General features: G+C 35.8%; 1 protein-coding gene and 1 long non-coding RNA gene across 6 annotated transcripts in view; one reads left to right on the forward strand and one right to left on the reverse strand.

Annotated features, from left to right (window-relative positions):
* The window catches only part of LOC131514788 (uncharacterized), a 117,887-nt gene that overhangs the window by 11,225 nt on the left and 83,943 nt on the right, over positions 1-22,719 (reverse strand). For 3 of the 5 annotated variants that reach the window (XR_009263270.1, XR_009263269.1, XR_009263271.1), the window contains exons 2-3: positions 13,651-13,862; positions 490-682 (exon numbers count right to left, since the gene is read on the reverse strand). This is a non-coding gene — a long non-coding RNA (uncharacterized LOC131514788). Of the gene's footprint in view, positions 1-489; positions 683-13,650; positions 13,863-15,371; positions 16,358-22,719 lie in introns of those variants that run through there. The other 2 variants (XR_009263268.1, XR_009263272.1) reach the window with 2 other exon arrangements.
* Positions 21,945-22,719, forward strand: part of PKIB (cAMP-dependent protein kinase inhibitor beta) — a 172,020-nt gene continuing 171,245 nt past the window's right edge. Inside the window, exon 1 of the mRNA XM_058735138.1 lies at positions 21,945-21,994. The gene's annotated coding sequence lies outside the window, so the exon portion shown is untranslated. The remainder of the gene's footprint in view (positions 21,995-22,719) is intronic.

Genomic DNA, 22,719 nt, shown 5'->3' on the forward strand with positions numbered 1-22,719 from the left:
AATCTTCCTGACAGCTTCTTCTTTCCTTGGTTAATCCCTAACATTAGATATGATAATTTATCTACTCTTTATGAGGCCTGAGTAGTTTTGCATGTCTACATTTACCTTACTGCTACCTGCATTATTTATTGTTATTCTGTTGCACTTTTATCTCCCAGCCACACTAGGCTTCTTGGGAACAGTGACTGCATCTTTGGCAATTTTGTATCCTCAGGCTAGAAAAAACTGTTAGGTCTGTGATAAACAATCAATAAAGCTAATTTAATGAATAAATACACACATTATTTAGAAAGAACACTCAAATTATGTGATCGGTAACATAACATTCCTGAGGATAAAAGAATGCATTCATTTAGAATTTAGTTTTTAGAACATTTATAAATAATTATACGTATTGATAGAACTATAAAATTTAGCAATTCAGCTCAGGAAACAGTTTTGTGTAAATAAGATTACAATACGTGAATCCATTCATTTCTCAGAGATTTCCATAGAAAGTTTATTTTCTATTCAAGGGAAAATGTAATTTTTGTTGCTTCTAGTAACCCACACTAGCCCTGTGATCTGTCAGCAAGTAATGCTATTTCTGTGTTTTGCATCCTCATCAGTAATAATTATTGCAATTGCATCTTAGTTGACAATTCTCGGTCTGCCGTGTAAGAGAAACATTTTATTATTCTTTCTGCAATAAATAACAGGAAAAATTAGCCTTATCGTAATATAAAAATAAGTGTTACTTTCATGTAATCTAGTATCAGATATCTTAATATCAGGTTTAAGGGTATAATATTTCACTTTAACTTCTTGGAAATATATCTCTGACATTTAGGATAAACCTATCATATGTCTTTTTCAGTTTTTGCATGAACAAAACCTCCCTGAACTTGGTTGTTTAGTTATTCTAAAAACCTTTTGGAAACAAAGACAGACACATGAAAAATCACATCACATAATATTTCTGTTTTTGTTTGTTTTGAAGAGAAGGTAGTACTAAATAGACTATATACTATAAAAAGTAAATATAAGGAGCACATTTTATTGTTCAACCAAATGGAAGATACATTAAAACAAATTAAATAAATGCTTATTGTTGGGAATAATCACAATTATGTTGCATGATAATTATTTATAAAAGATAATTTCTAATATATCCACAGGCACTTTATTTGTGTGTGGACAAATAGAAGGTAACTCTGTGGGTATTTTAAATTTTTTTTTTTTAACGTTTATTTATTTTTGAGACAGAGAGAGACAGAGCATGAACAGGGGAGGGTCAGCGAGAGGGAGACACAGAATCTGAAACAGGCTCCAGGCTCTGAGCTGTCAGCACAGAGCCCGACGCGGGGCTCAAACCCATGGACCGTGAGATCATGACCTGAGCCGAAGTCGGACGCCCAACCGACCAAGCCACCCAGGCGCCCCCTGTGGGTATTTTATATTATGTTTGATTAAGTATATTTAGTGCTTAAACAGGATTATCACTATATATGCTAGAGAATATGCTTTCTATCTTTAATTCCTAGAAAAAGATAGAGTTTTCAACAGAGAAATCAGTTAAGGTTTCTACTGTGACATAAAACTGATACCTTTATTAAACTGCTCCAACAGTTTCTTGTTATTTTTAAACAATGCCAGCTCTACTATCCTTCAAGTAACCATAGTTAAATAAACTCCTTAACCTGAAGTTGTTTAAATATCTTTTGTATATGGTGTGGGTTCGTGTTCTTGGTACAATTCTGAGAGGGAGAGGAAGACAGTGGCAGATATCTCACTAAATTCCCATAAATGAAACAAATGTTCATTGTTCAAATGTTCAAATGTTAGAAATGGGATGCAATCATCAAGAATAAACAAAGGTCACCACATTTATCATGAATTCAAGTAATCATTCAACACTATAATAGTGTAAACTTAGAAAATTCTCACAGAGGTTTAAAACAAAATTTAAGGGAACTATGAGCACTTTGATAAAACTCTTCAATAGTAAGATGGCTAATAGTTTGGTATCCTTCATGTATATGTATTATCTTGCTTAGCCACGAGGAAATCTAGTGATGATTAAGAGTTCAGTATCTTTGGCAAATTGCTTAAACCATTTAGCCTTAGTTCTCTCATCTGTGAAACTGGGATAATTATAGTATCTACTTTTTTTCCAATTTTATTGAGAAATAATTGACATACATCACTGCACAAGTTTAAAGCCTACAGCATGATGGTTTGATTTACAAATATTGTGAAATCATTACCATAATAGGTTCAGCTAACACCCATCTTCCCATGTAGGTACAATATAAAGGAAAGAAAGAAGAAAAAGGAAAAAAAAATACTCCTTGTGATGACAGCTCTTAAAATTTACTCTTAACAACCTTCCTTTCTATCATACAGAGTGTCAGCTACCAGTCATCATGTTGTACATCACATCCCTTATACTTATTTATCTTATAGCTTAAAGTTTGCACGTTTTGACCAACTTGTTCCAATTTCTCCTCCCCCAACCCTTTGCCTCTGGTAACTGCAAGTCTGATCTCATGGAAACTCATATGAGTTTGGTGTGGTGCTTTTGTTGTTGTTGTTGTTGTTGTTTTTAGATTCTGCATGTAAGTAAGATCATATAGTATTTGTCTTTCTCTGTCTGACTTACGTCTCATAGCATAATGCCTTCCAGGTCTATCCATGTTTTGCAAATAATGGGATTTTTCTCATTTTTTCATGGCTACAGACCAAGAAATCTGAGGAATATGGATTCAATAGTAGTGTTATTTTTGGTTTCCTTATCAAATATTAGTTGATCATATATGCTTGAGTTTTACTTATTTATTTATTTTTTAAAGTTTATTTGTTTATTTTGAGAGAGAGAGAGAGTGGGGAGGGGCGGAGAGAGAGGGAGAGAAATAATCCCAAGCAGGGTCTGCCCTGTCAGCACAGAGCCCTATGTGGGGCTTGAACCCATGAACTGTGAGATTTAAGACCTGAGCCAAAACCAAGAGTCTGATGTTCAACTGACTGAGTCACCCAGGCACCCCTATACTTGAGTTTTCTTTATGGATTCTTGGTTGTGTTCCATTGATCTATTTGTCTATTTTTATGCCATTACTATACTGCTTTAATTTCTTTTCTTTTTTTTTTTTTTTTAGTGTTTATTTTTGAGACAGAGACAGAGCATGAGTGGGGGAGGGGCAGAGAGAGAGGGAGACACAGAATCTGAAGCAGGCTTGAACTCACAAACTGCGAGATCACGACTTTAGCGAAGTTGGACGCTAAACCCACTGAGCGACCCGGGTGCCCCAAATTTCTATAGCTTTATAGTATAGCTTGAAATCAGGAAGTGTGATGCCTTCTGCTTTGTCATTCTTTCTCGGGATTTCTTTGGCTATTCAGGATCTTTTGTGGTTCCATATAAATTTTAGAAGTGTTTTTTTCTAATTCTGTAAAAAAAAAAAATGCCATCAGAATCTTGATAGCTATTACATTGAATCTATAGATGGCTTTTGGTAGGATTGACATTTTAACAATATTAATGCTTTCAATCCATGAACACAGGATAGTTTTCCACTTATTTGTGTTTTCTTCATTTTCTTTCATTATGTCTTATGGTTTTCAGAGTAGAGATCTTTCACCCCCTTGGTTAAATTTATTCCTAAGTATTTTATTGTTTTTGATGTTATTGTAATAGGATTGTTTTCTTTACTTCTTTTTCAGAAAATTTGTTGTTAGTATTTAGAAATTCTACTGAATTTTGTATGTTAATTTCATATCTTGCAACATCACTGAATTCACTGATAAGATCTAACAGGTTTTTGGTGTGTCTTCGGGATTTTCCATATATCAAATCATGTCATCTGCAAATAGAGGCAATTTTACTTCTTCCTTTCCAATTCTGATACATTCTATTTCTTTTTCATGCCTGATTACTGTAAGTAGGACTTCTAGTACTATGTTGAATATGAGTGGTAACTATGTTGAATATGAGTGGTAAGAATGGGCACCCTTGTCTTATTCCTAATCTAGAGGAAAAGTTTTCAACCTTTCACCATTGACTATGATTTTTGGTATGGGTTTGTCATATATGGCCATCATTATGTTGACATATGTTCCCTTTATGCCTAAATTGTTAAGTTTTTTTTTTTTTTTATCATGAATGGACATTGAATTTTGTCAAATGCTTTTTTGTATCTATTGTGACACTTATATGATTCTTTTCTTTCATTCTGTCAGTGTGAGGTATCACAATGATTGGTTTGCATATGGTGAACCATCCTGTGTCCCAGGGATGAATCCCACCTGATCATGGTGAATGATCCTGTTAATGTGCGGGCGCATTTGGTTTGTTAGCACTTTTTTTTTTTTTTTTTTTTTTTTTTTTTTAGAATTTTGAATCTATATTCCTCAGATTTCTTGGTCTGTAGTTTTCTAGTTGTATCTTTTTCTGGTTTTGGAATAAATATAATCCTGGCCTCCTAAAATGAGTTGGGAGTGTTCCCTTCTCTTCAGTTTTTTGGGATTTTGAGGATTGGTGCTAATGTCTTATTAAATGGTAAAATTCACCAGTGAAGCCATCTGGTCCTGAACTTTCTTCTTTAGATTTTTGATTACTAATCCAATCTCTTTACTAGTAATTGGTTTATTCAGATTTTCTATTTCTTCCTGATTCAGTCTTGATAAGTAAATAGCAAGTATTTCTGAGAAATTTTCCATTCTTTTTGATTGTCTAGTTTGTTGGTATATAGTTGTTAATAGTAGCCTCTTAGGATCCTTTATATTTTTGTGTTATTTGTTGTAATATTTCATTTCTCATTTGTAAGTGTATTGATTTGGGTCCTCTTTTTTTTTTTTTTTTTTCTTGGTTAGTCTAGTTAAGGGTTTGTCAATTTTGTTTTTCTTTTCAAAGAACTAACTCTTAGTTTGGCTAATCTTTTCTATTTCTTTTTGGTTCTCTAATTTACTTCTAATCTTTATTATTTCATTTATTCTGCTAATTTTGGGCTTAGGTTGTTCTTTCTCAAGTTTCTTAAATATAGAGTTAAGTGACTTATTTGGGATACTTTTTGCTTCTTACTGTAGGCATCTTTTTCTATCAACTTCCCTCTTAGCACTACTTTCACTGCATCCCATAAGTTCTGAAATGTTGGTTTTTCATTTTCATTTGCCTCAAGAAACTTTTTTTTATCACCATTTAAATTTCTTCTTTGATCCATTGGTTGTTCAGGGGAGTGTTGTTTAATTTCCATATATTCATTAATTTTCCAGTTTTTCTTCTTGCTGTTAATTTCTAGTTTCATGCCATTGTAGTCAGATATGATACTTAATATGATTTCAGTCTTCTTGGATTTGCTAAGACTGGTTCTGTAACTTAATATATGGTCTATCCTAGAAAATATTCCATGTGCTCTTGAAAAAAATATGTATTCTGTTGTTGGGTAGAATGTTTGTATATGTCTGTTAGGTCCATTTGGTCTACAGTGTTCCAATCTTCAGTTTCCTTATTAATTCTGTCTGGATGATCTATCCATAGATGAGAGCAGGGCATTTAAATCCTCAATTATTATTATATTACCATTTATTTCTCCTTTGAATGGTCTGTTAGTTTTGTTTTATATATTTAGGTGCTCCAATATTGGGTACCCACATTTTTATAATTGTTATATCTTCTCAGTGGGTTGACTCCTTTATCATTATATAATGACCTTCTTTGTTTCTTTTTTACCATATTTAGTTTAAACTCTATTTTGTCTAATGTAAGTATAGCTAACCCTGTTTTGTTGTTGTTACCACTTGCTTGGAATGAGTTTTTCTATCCCTTAACATTGAGTGTGTGTGTGTGTGTTTGTGTGTGTGTGTTTAATTGTTTTTTAATGTTTATTTTTGACAGAGAGAGAGAGACAGAGAGACAGAAAGAATGAGTGGGGAAGGGGCAGAGAGAGACAGAGACACAGAATCCAAAGCAGGCTCCAGGCTCCAAGCTGTCATCTCAGAGCCTGACATGGGGCTGGAACTCATGAACTGTGACGTCATGACCTTAGCCAAAATTGGATGCTTAAATGACTGAGCCATGCAGGTGCCTCCAGTCTGTGTGTTTTTAAAGCTAAAATAAGTCTCTTATATATAGCATATTGCCAGATCTTGGGGGTTTTTTTGTTTAGTTTTGCTTTGTTTCATTTTTGTTGTTGTTGTTTTTGAATTTCCAACTTCATTTAAACTTCATTTAACTTATTTTTTAAATTTACATCCAAGTTAGTTAGCATATAGTGCAACAATGATTTCAGGAGTACGTTCCTTAATGCCCCTTACCCATTTAGCTCATCCCCCTCCCACGACCTCTCCAGTAACCCTCTGTTTGCTCTCCATATTTAAGAGTCTCTTATGTTTTTGTAGCCCTCCCTGTTTTTATATTATTTTTGCTTCCCTTCCCTTGTATTCATCTGTTTTGTATCTTAAAGTCCTCATGAGTGAAGTCACATGATATTTGTCTTTCTCTGGCTGACTAATTTTGCTTAGCATAATACCCTCTAGTTCCATCCACGTAGCTGCAAATGGCAAGATTTCATTCTTTTTCATTGCTGAATAATACTCCATTGTATATATATATATATATATATATATATATATATATATATATATACCATATCTTCTTTTTCCATTCATCTGTTGATGGACATTTGGGCTCTTTCCATATTTTGGCTATTGTCAATAGCACTGCTATAAACATTGGGGTGCATGTGCCCCTTCGAAACAGCATACCTGTATCCCTTGGATCAATACCTAGTAGTGCAGTTGCTGGGTCATAGGGTAGTTCTATTTTTAATTTTTTGAGGAACCTCCATATTGTTTTCCAGAGTGGCTGCACCAGTTTGCATTCCCACTAGCAGTGCAAAAGAGATCCTCTTTCTCCACATCCTTGCCAACATCCGTTGTTGCTGGAGTTGTTAATGTTAGCCATTCTGACAGGTGTGAGGTAGTATCTCATTATGGTTTTGATTTGTATTTCCCTGATGATGAGTGATGTTGAGCATTTTTTCATGTGTCAGTTGGCTATCTGGATGTCTTCTTTGGAGAAGTGTCTAGTCATGTCTTTTGCCCATTTCTTCACTGGATTGTTTGTTTTTTTGGGTGTTGAGTTTGATCAGTTCTTTATAGATTTTGGATTATACCCCTTTATCTGATATGTTGTTTGCAAATATCTTCTCCAATTCCATTGGTTGCCTTTTAGTTTTGCTGATTGTTCCCTTTGCTGTGCAGAAGCTTTTTATTTTGATGAGGTCCCAATAGTTCATTCTTGCTTTTGTTTCTCTTGCCTCTGGAGACATGTTGAGTAAGAAGTTGCTGTGGCCAAGGTCAAAGAGGTTTTTGCCTGCTTTCTCTTCAAGGATTTTGATGGCTTCCTGTCTTACACTGAGGTCTTTGATCCACTTTGAGTTTATTTTTGTGTATGGTGTAAGAAAGTGGTTCAGGTTCATTTTTCTGCATGTCACCGTCCAGTTTTTCCAGCACCACTTGCTAAAGAGACTGTCTTTATTCCATTGGATATTCTTTCCTGCTTTGTCAAAGACTAGTTGGCCACATGTTTGTGGGTCAATTTGTGGGTTCTCTATTCTGTTCCATTGATCTGAGTGTCTGTTCTTGTGCCAGTACCATACTGTCTTGATGATTACAGCTTTGTAATACAGCTTGAAGTCCATGTTGTTGTTTTTAAATCCACTCAGCCTACTATGTCTTTTGATTGGAGAATTTAACCCATTTACATTAAAGTACTTATTGATAGATAAAGACAATAGTAATTGTTATTTTGTTAATTTTTAAAAATTGTTTTCCAGTTGTTTTTGTAGATTTATTGTTTTTTATTTCCTATCCTATTGTCTTTTTTCATGTTTAGATGTCTTTGGTATCAGTATGCTATAAGTTCTTTATCATGTTCTTTGCTGTAATTGGTATAGGTTTTTTCCCTCCTGGTTACCAGGAGGCTTACATAAAACATATTAAATTTGTGGCACTATATGTTAACCTGATAACAACTTAACTTCAAAACCATCCCCAAACTTTACACTTTTGCTTCTTCTCCTCCTCACATTTTAGGCTATTTCTGTTACAATTTACATATTTTTTATACTGTGTAAATAATAACTAGATTGTTGTAGTTATGGTTATTTTTACTCTATTTGTTTATTTTTTTATTTATATTTGAGAGAGTGTGTGCATGTGCACGCATGAAAGCAAGGAGAAGAGAGGAGGAGGAGGAGAAGGAAGAGAGAGAGAGAGTGCCCCATGCAGGCTCCATGCTCAGCACTGAGCCTGACACAGGGCCTGATCCCCCCGACCTTGGGATCATGACCTGAGCTGAAATCAAGAGCTGGGCACTCAACCGACTGACCCAGGGGCCCCTACTGTGTATTTTTTAAACTAGAGTTTTAAGTATATTTTGTGCCACAACTACCAAATTACAGAATTTAATTTTGACTATATATTTAAGATTACCAGTGAGTTTAAGGTTATTTTTAAAAAAAAATATTTTTATGATGTTAATTAGCATCTTTTTACTTCCACTTAAAGAACTGCCTTTAGCATTTCTTATAAGGCAGGTCTAGTGGTAATGAACTCCCTCAGCTTTTATTTGTGCTGGAAAGTTTATATCCCTCTTTAATTTCTGAAGGAAAGCTTTGCCAGGTGTAGTATTCTTGCTTGGGTTTATTTCTTTCAATATTTTGAATATGTCATCCTATTCTCTACTAGCCTGAAATGTTTCTGTTGAGAAATATCCACATATAGTATAATGGGATTTCCCTTATATGAAAATTCTCTCTTGTTGTTTTTAAAATTCTTTGTCTTTGACTTTTGACAATTTAATTATAATGTGTCTCAATGTGACTGTATTTGGGTTCTACTAATTTGGAGTCCTTTGGGCCTCATGGATCTGGATGTTTATTTCTGTTCCCATGTTTGGGAGTTTTTAGTCATTATTGTTTTAAATATACTTTCTGTGTCTTTCTTTTTCCCTTCTGGAATTCTCATTATGTGAATTGTTTCTTTTCATTATGTCCTACATGTCTCATAGATCTTCTTCACACATTTTCTTAATTTTTAGGTTTTTTTGTTTGTTTCTCTGATGGGGTAATTTCTATTGTTCTATCTTCAGGTCACTGACTCTTTCTTCTGCATGGTCGAGTCTGCTTTTGAAACTTTCTACTGAATTTTTCAGTTCAATTATTGTATTTCTCAAGTCTAAGATTTCTGCTTTTTGGTTTTAATTTTTTTCTGATGGCTTCTGTTGCTTTGTTGAACTTCTTGTTTTCTTCGTGCATTGTTTTCCTAATTTCAGTTAGTTGTGTGTTATGTAGTGCACTAAAACTTCATTAAGAGGATTATTTGGAATTTTTTGTCTGACAGTTCATAGATCTCTATTTCTTTAAGATCAGTTATTAGAACTCAGTTTCCTTTAGTGGTTTACCTGTTTTTTTTTTGTTTTGTTTTGTTTTGCTTTTTTGTTTGGTTTGGTTTTGGTTTTTTTGTTTTTGGTGCTCCTTGATTCTTTACATTGCTATCTGTGCATTTCTAGATTTTATAGGTTTGTTTTGGCAGAGACAGATCTTCACAAGTTAGCTCAGTTTGGGTTTCTGGGAGTGTTGCCTGGTAATGTTCCTGGGAGGTAAGACCTGCTATTATGGTCTATTTAGGGGTGAGGTAACTATTTGAGCTCTGAGGTCAGGGATGTGACCAGTGTGCCACTGGCTGAGAACAGTTGGATAGGCTGGCTTGGTTCTCAAGTGAGGCTGCAGAATGGCCTCTACAGTTGCCTGGATTCTCTGGTCAGGCTTTCTAGATGGTTGGGACTGAGTTTTATATTCAGTAGTAGACAGCCCTTGCAGAGGGCCAGCAAGTAGCTGCCCTTGCAGAGCAGCAGGATCGGTCCCAGGGCCTGTACAGCTCTTTGCTTGGGGACTCAAATCAAGAAAGATTGCTCACTGTAGTTCTCTGGTCAGATGAGGCCACTGTTTTTACTCTGTGGATGGGGAAAGTCACAGGTTATGCTCTCTGTTCAAGTGTTACTGTCAGCAGAGCTGTTAAATAAGATACACGGCTTCCCAAGTGTTCTGATTGGGTTCCTTGGTCAGGTAGGTTAAAGGCTGTATTCAGTAATGAATGGGACTATGAATTATTTTCCCTGCTTAGGTGCAGTTGAGAAAGAGCTTTAAAGCTGGTAAAGTTCTTTAGTGTCTTAACTCATGCTGACCCATGCCCCAAGTTCCCTGGCCAAACAGGCCCACTGTCTTTGCTCTGAAAACTATTGGCTCTATGTTTCTCTTGGCTCAAGCACTGGTGGGCCACACAGCTCCTAGGTGTTCTCACCAGCCCTTCTGGTCAGATGTGGCCAGAAGCCACATTGGATGGGGCTATGCTCCAGCTCCCTTATCTGGGCAGGAAGGAGAGGGGCCACTTCAGGAAAATGTCAATTTTCCAAACAGGCTGTCTTTTTGGGAAAGGCTGGGAGCTGACCTCAGTCTTGGATATGAATTAACTGTCCTATCTGTGTGTAGCACAAAGACCTCTGTGCTCAGTATTGTGTTTGTTTTGGGGGCAATCAGCTCTACCCACCCATCTCTCTGCTCACTCTTCCATACATCTTTCAGGTGTTCCCCCAGCCCTTCTGGTGAGATATGGCCAAGAGACTCTCTCCATACCTCTCCAGAGCAGAGGGTGTGTCACTCAAGTTTTTGCCTGTGTATGGGCAAACCAAACTCTAGTGCCAGCAAAACTTCTTATTTGAGGATCCAAATCAGGCACATACACACCTCATTGAGTCCCCTGATCAGAGTGTACCCCTGACTTGGTTCTGAAGAACTCCTGGTTGGGATTAGTACTTGGGCACTACAGTATGAACTCAGGCTGCCAAGATCCCTGCACTGGTTGTTACAGGCCTATCTATCCTTCTCTGTCACAATCAGAGTCCCAGGGATTGAGCCCTGCAGATTCCCCTGCAATCCTCCTGGGGCGACATCAGAGTAGAGGCTCCCACAAAGCAATCCACAACACTTGGGGAAAGCTGGTTGTCTCCTAGGTTCTCTTTTCCCACTGGAAGAACTGGAGGCTCACAAGAGATGTCTTCATGTGGTGCTGCACTGACCTGGGGTAGAGGTAATTGGCCAACATGTAGCTACTTCTCTTACCCTTGTAATGCAGTCTGTCTTGGTCTCTGTGGTGCAAGAGTGCTTGAGCTTTACCTCCGTGTTCTAGGATTCCCTTAGTAGGGTCTTGTTTTTGAATATTAGTTGTTCTTGTGAGGAGAATGACCTATGGCACCACCTTAGTGATGTCACTCCAGTATCTACTTTATAGGGCTCTCAGGATGATTAAATGACATAATACATTTAAAATGTATAGTTGCACACAGTAAATGCTCAAAAGGTACTTTGTTATTTTTCTATTGCTGCTGTAGCAAATTAGCACAAACCCAGTGGCCTAAAGCAACACAAGTTTATTAGCTTACAATTTTGTGGGTCAGAAGTCCAAAATAGGTCTTTTGGGGCTGAAATCAAGGTGTTGGCAGCACTGTATTCTTTCTGGAAGTTCTGGAGAGAATCTATTTCTTTGCCTTTTCTAACTTTATAAGCTACTCACATTCTTTGGCTTATATAGCTGCTTATCACTTTGGCCTCTGCTTGTGTTGTCATTTCTCTTTCAGACTCTTCTGCCTCCCTCTTTATCTTATAAGGAGGCTTGTGATTACATTGAGTCCACTTGGATAATCCAGGCTAATTTCTCCATCTCCATGTCTTTATCTTTAATTATACCTTCAAAGTCCCTTTTGCCTTATGAGGTGACATATTCAGATTCTAGAAATTAGGATGTGTTGTTCTTCAGAGTGGCCATTATTCAGCTTAGCACAGTGCTCTGATTTTGGCAATAACTGTAGAGTTTGCAATTTTGTTTAAGGAATTTTTATTTTCCTTAATCTTTTTATAATTTTTGTCTGTGGAAAAAAACTTAATATTTCAAGAAAATTTTGCAATATTATTCAAAAATAAATTATATTTTTGAAAAGTATTTACATGAAAATTTTAATGAATAACATAGTTTATTTCCTTAAGCTTACCTCTGAAGAAGCATACTGCTACCACATTTATTTATTTATTTACTTACTCAATTACTTATTTTAAAAAGTTGTTTTTTAATGTTTAATTCACTTTTTTGAAAGACAGAGAGAGAGAGAGAGACAGAGAGCAAGTGGGGGAGGGGCAGAGAGAGAGGGGACACAGATTCTGACCCAGGCTCCAGGCTCTGAGCTGTCAGCACAGAGCCAGATGCAGGGCCTGAACTGGTGAACCGTGAGATCATGACCTGAGTTGAAGTCAGACACTTACCCAACTGAGCCACCCAGGCGCCCCTTAATTATTTATTTTTAATTCTTTTTAAGTTTACTTATTTATTTTGAGAGAGACAGAGTGCTTGCAAGTGCATGTAGGGAAGGGGCAGAGAAGGAGAGAGAGAGTCCCAAGCAGGCTCCATGCTGTCAGGGCAGAGTAGGACACCAGGCTCAATCTCATGAACTATGAGATGATGACCTGAGCCAAAATCAAGAGTTCGACACTTAAGCGACTGAGCCACCAAGGTGCCCCACTGCTACCACATTTAAATAATGTGTGGTCTTCATCATGCCTCAAACACTACACTCAAAATTCAGCTGCATGAAACCTAAGTAATTTACTGTATATGCAAAATGAAAATATGCCTTTTACATAGTAGGTATTTTAAGATAATTATGATTTTAATTAATAAATTGTAGAGCTGCTGTGAAATTAATTTGACGGTTCCCTTTGGTTCTCTTTCCATGAATCATTCCTACTTGAATGCCCCACTACAGTGCAAATTCCATAAGGCCATAGATTATTTTATATGCTTTGATGGTACGGGGTATCCCTTTGCACATAGTATACAGTAAATATTCTTAAATGAATGATTTTTAAGAGTGAATTTCATAGCAGGAGAAATAAGTGAAGGAGTTACATAAGGTCCCTTTTTACCGTTTTTGATCCTGAGATGAAAGTTTTTCTTTAGGAGACTCAAAATTTCTGAATAGTTTTCAAAATAACATTCTTGGAAATAATTTAAGATATTAAAATCTGGAAATCATATTTATTTTCCCCAGACTAATTACTATTTTCTACAAAAAAAACACAAATAATCATATTGACAGTGGTCAAGGAATAGCAATTACTAAATTTTATAACATTAACAAATCTAGAGAAAAGCAATCTATGATACTATCTATTGAGAAATCTCTTAGGATTTCCTTCCTACTTCATATCCCCTACCCACAAGTTCCAGTAAATAGAAGGGTTTTAATGCAAAACAAGATTAAGTTGAACTCTAGCTCAGAAAGCAAAACTTTGTTTTTGATTTTGATCTTCCTCTGTGATAGAAATAAATGTGGTACATTATGATAAAATATCTTAACTAAACTTCCCACGTCTAATGAATGGGACCTGAAAACATTTGATCTCTTTTATACATGAGTAGGTAGAATAAGTCACTGGAAACAAAACTTGAATCTATGACTTACATTAGAATTTAATTTAGAAAGCCAGAAATACAAGTTGTTACAAACTGTAGCATTTAGAAAGCCAGAAATACGACATGCTATGAATTCTAGCTAAGACATACCTTGCAACCTTGAAGTATTTAAAAACTTTTCCTCTTAGTTTTTAGAAATATCAAGCTAATTTAAAGGTTCGCAGCATTCAATTCATCCTCTATTCCAGATGGTATCAGACCTGATGTAGAAAATTGGAATTAAAGAGATGTGGAGAAGGAAGCAAGTCTTGCAGAAAGTATGATTGCTTTTAACAACAAAATCCATGAGATGCTTTCAGTCACTGAGGAAAGAAGCAGGAAAATAAATTGAACTGAAAGGATGAAGCTTGATTGTGAATATTATGTAAGTGAATAAAAAATAAAATACCTCACCTGTAGCGTGACTGCAAATAATTCCCTCATTACAGGCACATCTCTTTGTCATTTGTTATTCCTAAAACTGCCAGAGGATTTTTAATTTGGCATTTACTTACAAGTAAAAATAAGATTTTTCCAATGCAATTACTCCCTTTTCCAAAAATGCCTACAGCCAACGTTAGCTGCAAATGGATTGATTTTTGATTCTTTAAGAGCTCTTCAGTGCTTCTTCAATAATACCCTCTTGTGGAGGCCCCAGTAGTGGAACAACATCATAAATCCTAGTGACTTTCACAGCTTGACTTTCCTTTTGTATTTAAAGTCAGAATGTAGGTTTCATAAAAAGCAGGCATTGAAAGGCTTGAGAGATTTGTGTAGGCGTTATTTATGCGAACCAATAAATATGGTTGCTTTTATATAAATAAAACCAAAGTTTTGTCTGAGAAAGTAGAGCAGCTGACTCTTCTAAAAATAGGTTATTGATTCTGTATATATTTATGTTTAAATTAGTATTTCAGTTCCAAATAAGCATTTGATTCTATATAGATGTTTAAATTTTATCTTGAAACTACACACTAAAGCACTTGGGACTCAGGTCAGAATGTTTAAGATTAAGAATCCTGACTTTATTTTATAAGGTTATTGATTATATCCTGGGGTAGAGGAGAAATATATGAAGTACAAAATAGCTTTACAGTTTAAAAGAGATTGTGTATATTGTCTCTGCAGTAGTAAGGTTTAGTCCTGCCCAAGGCAAGGTAATGGAGTACTTTAGAATAGATGCACTTTAAAAATCTTAGTTTTGACATAAATCATGGTTTTAAATTACTACCAGATTTGTCTTCTTCTTAATACTCTATCTAGGCAGTATTTGAATTATTAGAGGCATTTTTTTTTGTCCAGTGTTGACTGATTTTTTTGTAATACATATGTACTTTAAAAAACATGAGTATCAATTTAAGAGATCTGACACTTTTGCATGAATTCCATTTCAAAAGTAAAAGTCAACAAGAATATTTTAGTTGACTATTTACCCATTTTCCAAGTTAGTCCGTTGATTTCATATTCAATTTGAAGGCACAGAAATTTATTCCAGGATAGGAAAAGTAATCACCTAGTTGCTACATGACTCTTAACATCATCATCATAACCATCGTTATGAATAATAAATACTAATCCAATACCTGTACTGTATGCAGGCTGTTATTATAAGTATTTACATGTATTAATTTATTTCGTCCTTATCACAACTCTATAAGGAAAATATTATTTAGTATTCTATTTTACAGATGAGAAATCTGAATCCTGGAGAAATCATGTGACTTGCCTATGTTATGCCCAGAATTCGTGATCCCCAAATACCGCCAGGGAGCCGAGTCCGATATAAAAGCAAAAGAGCCTTTATTCGAGCTATCTCCAGCTCAATCCCCTACCCGTACGGACGCAGCGGTGTGATGCCAGGGAGAGAGAGTGAGTTTCAAAAGCACAAAGGTTTTATTGGGGTCTAGGGGCAGTTGGTGAGGTAATGGCTGTGGCCTCAGCCGATTGGCTGGGGAAGTGTCGTGGCCTTGGCTGATTGGCTGGGGAAGGGTTGGAGTCCTGTTACTCAAGGGGAGGAGGCATGGTCGGCTGGCGTAGGTCCGCCCCTTCAGCCTACAGGTACCCAGCTAGTAAGTGGCAGAACCTCAGGTTCCTAACTACTTACCTGTTCATAAATTATTGGAATTCATAAGTGTAAATGACCTCTACTCACAGATATACATTAATACTAAGAACAGTAGGAGCTTAGATGACTGAGGATATGTCTGAGACAATGTTGTGAATGCTCACTGGTTGTGATTTAGATGTGCCAGTAATTGGAGGAATTAAAAATGATTAAGAGATTGTCTCCATATTCAAGGAGTTTCCAGTCATGTATGATTTAAAGATAAAAAGATCTACTGCATATTGCTAGGCCAAGGTAAATTCTAAATATGTAGGATTTAAACAAATGATTGACACGGGCAGTACCATCAGTCACAACTTCTCTTTAACAGCCCCTGCCCTCTGCCACCCAGAACCACCACACTCCCCCTTTCAGTAATAGTTTTTATTCCTTTTGAGACATTGAACTCTTTCCTATCTAGGACCTTAACTTGTGCTTGTTCTTCTCTCTGAAACACACCTCAACCTCCTAGTAGTCTTACTACCATCATCAGCCTAGTGCCCTATGCTGAGCACGGGCTCTGTAAACAATTATTGAATGAATTAATGCATTTCCTTGTGCCTTCACGTTTCCACAAGACATTTCTGCAGCAAACAGATTCATACACTTTTAAATAATTATCTGAGGTAAACAAAAAATGCCTTTATCAAATACCTAAAAGCTAGCGTGAAGAAATAAATACAAACAGAAACTAAATCCAATAAAATAATTTCACATGTTTACTTCCTGTATTTGTTAAAAGATGTAGGATTGTGCCTTAGAAATCAGAGGCCAATTTTACATCTTAACTGAGAATTATTCCCAGCAACTCTTAGAATATGGACAGCTGCAAAGAATAAATATGATTTAATTTTTGGAAAATATATTCTGTGAGGAATTGTTATGGCAAGATTTTATTCAGCCCTGTTAAGAAAGGAGAATTCTGAAGTAAAGGTAAGCCAAAGTAAAGAGATCTTTTTCAAATAGGTGTTTTCCCTATTAGAGATTCACAGCACACATTGCTTTTTAAAAAGCTTTGAGAAATCCTGTGATAAACCTATTAAGCTAGGGTTTCTCAAATTTATATGACCTCAGGACTTTCTGTCTCCTGAAACAAAACAAAACAATTACCATATATCATATCTCATAGATTATGCTTGGGAAAACACTGTTAAAATATACTCTTTTTCAGAACGTGGTAACTAGGTGGTTTGTATTTCCACTGAGAATAAAATGAGACAAAATGGGAAAACTGGCTTAATCTATTACATGGGATATAAATAAGAGTTCTAAGAAAGAATCAATACACTGAATTTATTTCCCAAAGGACAATTAAAACCTTACTTTATAAATGGAATAGATAGTCATCCTAAAGTATTTATTTGGGGGGGTTTGGGTTAAAAATATTAGAACAAATTAATTTGTCTAAGTAGCATCATTCTCCAGGTATCAGCAATAAAAATATTCCATTCTCTGGAATAAATAAGATTCAAGATAAAATCAGTAGTATATAATTAGAATACAGAAGGTAGGATCCAAGGGAAGCATATATAGCAAACTTGAAAGAAATTAAATAACAAAGGAGTGGTTGGTTAACACATTTCCAAGTCAAAGCTAGAAGAGAGCAGAGATGGCTAGTTAACAGCAGAAATAACAAAGGCAATGTTATAAAACAGAAGATGAAGTTTAGGTTTCTGACCAGAGGGGTTGTGAAAGAAATTCTCAACAGATTGAAGAGTGCTTGAGGATTGAATACTTAACTGCCTCTGCTGATGTCTTCCATACCATGAATTAACAATGAGTGTGCTTTAGTAGTATGATTTAATTCAGTATAACATTTGGAGATTGCCCGACATCTTGCCTTTACTCTTCTCTTTTTCGTTGGTCACCAAAATTAAGCCAATTTTGTCCTCCAAATCCCCCCAAAATTTATTTCCCCAGAAGCAATCTCTGGTGCCACTTTATGGGTTTTCTTCTAGAGATAATATATTCATAAACACACATAAAAATGTAACTGATAGATTGAACATATAAACTTAGAACTAAAGCACTTTATTTTTGTCTACCGCTATTGCTTTTAACTCGTGATGCTACTTCTTCCTGTGGAAATGAAGGAAATCTGGAATCTGGTTTCATCATTTTGGGCCAAATTTCACATAATGAAAAGTCCTTCAGTCATCTTAGTGCCCCTAAACTCAGTCTCAATTAAATAATTACTATATTCACTCCATATACCATTTTTACAAATTATGTGATTAATTGTTGGTTCTATTTCATTATTTTAGCTTTTTCTTTGAAGGTTCCAAACATAGTTGCTTGATCTCACCCTCTTCATCTTCTATATCTATAATTATGTCTTTACCAATTTTAACTTTATTTCTCTTTCACTGGTTGGTTTTTTAGTTTTGTTTTCCATGCTTCAGGAGTATCTAAATTTCATTGAAATTCTTTCAATTTCATTTTTCAAATTAACTTTTTGCAAGCTTATATATATATTTTTTACTTCTTGTTTTTCCTCTCATATTTTATTCCCTTGTATTACCATTTCTTCCAGAATTCTGGTATTTCTGCTCTGTGGTCTAGTTAGAGAGACTTGTTTTAAAAAGTTTTTAATTCTTGGCAGAATGTTTGATCACAGTTTTAATGTGTGCCATGACATTTTTCTTGTATGTTTTGCTTTTTAAAAGCACAACATTTGTAAACTTCTTAGTTGAAATAATTCAAATTTTACAGAAAACTTATAAGAATAGTATAGATGAGGCAGGGAAACTGGAGGGACCCCATGGAAAAAAATGGTTTTTTTTTGCTCCTTTTCCTGCTTCTATTCTTGCTAGCAACTGCACCCCTACTGTACACATACACGCCTTAATGAGTGTCCTCCTTGTAAAGGTCAGAGTTAATGATTTCTTTGGAGTCATCCAGCACAATAGATAACATCTAAGCAGTGACCAAAAGGGGTTGTCATGTTCATTTTCCAAGACTACTGACTCCAGACACTTTGAGGCCAAGATCCCTGGCTTCAGGACATAAGTGACTTGTGAAGGACGCCCGGGCACTCATCCTTGTTTTGACCAGTTCCTGGATGCCTGAGAGGACAGGTACACCAGACCACCATCCTCAAAACAAAAACAAAAACAAAAACAAAAACAAAACAAAAACAAAAACCTCAGACCCCAAGCAAAGATGAAACTCTCTCTCTCCTTTCCTTTCTGAGTCTCCCAGATGCTCTGTCTGTATCTGCACTCCATGTCTTCAATAAACCCTGCTCTCACTTCCACTCAGCTTGCATCTAATTTCTATCCTGAGCAAAGCCAAGGACCCTCTTAGCTGGTCCTGTGGGACCCTCTCTGGGACCTTGGACTGAGCCTGCCTGCATCATAAAGAATTCTACATATATATACATATTTTGCATCTAGGTCTTCCAAATGTTAACATTTACTGCATTTGCTAATCTATCCATCTATCTATCTATCTATCTATCTATCCATCTATTATCTACCTATCTACATACCTACCTACCTATATCTACCTATTTACCTACCTACCTATGTACCTACCTACCTATCTACCTAATTACTAAAATTAGATAAATGGATTAAAAAATATAATCCATGGCCCAGGATCCAATGAAGGATTACATGTTGCATTTAGTTGTCATGTCTGTTTATTATTCTGAAATCTGGAACCTCAGATTTCCTCATCTTTCCTTTTTTTTCATGACCCTCTTATTTTTTGAAGAACGCAGCCCAGTTAATCTGTATAATGCCTTTCATGTCTGGATTTGTCTGATGTTTCCTTATGATTATATTAAGCTTATGCATTTAAGTCAGCAATATTACAGAAGTGAAGCTGTGTTTTCCTCATTGTGCCATATCAGTAAGCATACGTCATCAATTTGCCCCCACTATCAAAGTGATAGTGACTTTTATCACTTGTTTAAGTGGTATTTGCCAAGTTTCTCCATTGTGAAGTTTCTAGTTCTCTCTTTGTAATTAGTAAGTATTTTGAAGGGAGATATTTTGAGATTATGTAATTATCCTATTCCTCAATAATTCTTTACCCATTCACTTCAGCATCCACTGAAGGTTATTACCTTAATATGTTCTTACTCTGCTGAATGCCAAATTGTGATTTTCTAATTTCACCATTCTTTCTACATTTTATTTGACTTTTGTTGGAAGTAATAGCTCCCTGCTCTTATTTATTTATTTATTTATTTATTTATATGTATACAAACACATACACTCATAGAATCCTACTTATTTAATGGGTTGATAAACCATTGCTATAATTGTTTATTTTGATGTTCAATTTGCTATATATATAATAATCCCCCTTTATCCATGCTTTAGCTTTCTGCTGTTTTAGTTACCTGTGGTCAACTACTGTCTAAGCAGATGATCCTCCTTTTGATGTATGCCAGAAGATTAATAGTAACCTAAGGCTTCATCTTATCACATAGACATTTTATCTTCTCACACCATCACAAGAAGTGTGACTACATCACAATAAGATATTTTGAGAGAGAGAGAGAGAGAGCCCACATTTACTTAACTTATATTACAGTATATTGTTATAATTACTCTATTTGTATTATCGTTGTTAATCTCTCACTGTGCCTAACTTATAAATTGAACTTTATCATAGGTATGCATGTATAGGAAAAAAACATAGTATATATAAGTTCTGTACTATCTACTTCAGCATCCATTGAGGATGTTAGAATAGATAAGGGGGGACAATTCTATTTGGCAAATGAGATCTCCCTTTCCCAAAGCTGAATCCTATGACATCCTCCCATCATTTTTTTTCAGCTCTTCCTTCCTTTCTGACACAAGATCTCTAGGTTTGTGTTGTTCTTTTATTGCCCCCAAGGAGTTCTCATTCTATATAGTGGAAAATGCTATATAGAAACCAAAATCTGAGCACTAGGTCTATTTGATGCTTCTGGGATGCAATGGCTTTTAGGCTTTCTCATCAGGCAGAGGAAATATACATCTGTCTATCTATCTATCTATCTATCTATCTATCTATCTATCTATCTATCCATCCATCCAATCATCCATATATGCTTACATGCAAACATTTATATCTATTTCTAGATCTACATTTATACATTAAATACTATGCATTCAAAGTGATAACTCCAATTACAATTCAATACTACAGGGTTGATTTTGGCATTTGGCTTTTCCATATTTGGAACTCCTTTTCCTAATAGTGAAGATTCTTGTTCCCATTATTTTCAATTTATTTACTTATTTGCTTATTCCTTCTGTATGTAATCAAACTATTGACCCAGTTGGTTTGCTTTCTCTGCTCTGCCCACTTCCAACAGCCTCAACAGTCTCCTTGACCTTATAGGTTTCATTGGCCTTGGTTGCTTGAAGGCAAAGGAAGTGAAAGGAATCAATAAATATTTTTTTAAAGAGTGGAAGGGGGAAGAGACTTTTAAAAAATGGTGTTTAAAAAAAATCAATTCTGTCCTTTTAAAATATTACTCATCATTGAATGAGTTAGGTTTTCTTGGACTCGTCATTTGTAAGAGGTTCCTTTTGGGAGAAGAAGACAAAGTAGGGTTTTAGGGTAGCTAGTTTTCATAAAGCAAAGGCTTTCTCTTTTTCTGTTACAGAGTCATGCTGTTTCCTGAAAATATGACATTTCTGTATAATTCTTTTTATAGCCCTACCTCTTCTAAGGAAGAAAGATGTGTCAACTGCATGTAGTCCTTGCACCAAGTATCATAAACTTGGAATATTACTTTTGACCTCAAGATGTACCCTAATTTTCAGGACGTATATTTTTGTTGATGCTTTTTGAGATCTATTTTCACTGATTCCCTGCTCTTGAGATTTCTCCCTACAGATACTTGTTTCCACTGCCTCCTTTTTGTTTCCAATGAATGTCCTCTTCTTTTGTCAGTGTTTGATATAAAGTGGAGTCTGGGAGTTATACATGTTTCCAAGTTCCCCCCAAATGGTTTGTGAACTGATAAAGGCTTCTTGTAGCTTTTGAATAATTCCCCTGAGAAGGGGGAAATTCTCCTTTATGCAGACCTGTGTATAGTTGTGACATGTTGGGTTCCCCAGGAAGAAGACTCTGAGGTGGAGTTTAGTATGAGGATATTTATTAAGCAGTGCCCTTGGGATCAATACCTGCAACAGAGATGGGGAGGAAGTAGGAATGGGCAGGGGAAGAAGTTATGCTGTGAAGAGGGCCTACCTGAGACCCTAGCTGACTTCATGGGGAAGCTCTGGAGTCACAATGACCCTTTACAGTTGAGTGGGGCCTTTATGCTGTGGCATCAATCAGTTGTTTATGTAGGCCATGAGAAGGGCTATGGTGGCTTGGGGCAAGAGTCTACTTTCCCAGGTTGGTGCAACAAATTTTTCTCAAAAATGGGTCATGGAACTACATCACAGAGTCCTGGTAGATTCCTTTGGGCTGTAGTCTTCATCTGATTCCAAAGCTCTCCATGACTCAGAAATGTAGACAATCACGGAATTATTGGTCAAATTCATTATGTTCATGACTTGACTGTTTTAACCTGGAATACTAAAGTTAATCTAGAAAGCTTTCAGTCAAAGTTAATTTCTTTTTTTTTTAAGTTTATTTATTTATTATTTTCAGAGAGAAAGAGACAGAGAGAGAGAGACAGAGAGAGAGAGAGAGAGAGAGAGAGAGAGCGAGAGCACGCACAAGTGGGGAAGGGGCAGAGAGAGAGGGAGAGAGAGAATTCCAAGCAGGCTCTGCACTGTCAGTGTGAAGCCCAATGCGGGACTCAAACCTACAAACCATGAGATCATGCCCTCAGCTGAAGTTGGATGCTTAACTTACTGAGTCACCCAGGTGCCCTAAATTTCTGAAACTACTTGGTAAAATAAATATTGTGCTTTTATAGTTGGCAAATTACCTTAGTTATATGTGAAGATGGTGAGTAATAAAAAAACATTTGTAATTTTATTATACTACTAAAAGCAAAGACTCATTAACTGTGTGTGGGTTTACACAGGTATTTCTGAAACTTGGAGGGTTTTTTATTCTGAGGCTTTGAGTCACTTGCAACCACTGCCTGAGAGAGTATTCCCTAGAACCAA

Source organism: Neofelis nebulosa, chromosome 6 (genome assembly GCF_028018385.1).
Source record: "Neofelis nebulosa isolate mNeoNeb1 chromosome 6, mNeoNeb1.pri, whole genome shotgun sequence".
In the NCBI taxonomy this organism is placed as follows: domain Eukaryota; kingdom Metazoa; phylum Chordata; class Mammalia; order Carnivora; family Felidae; genus Neofelis; species Neofelis nebulosa.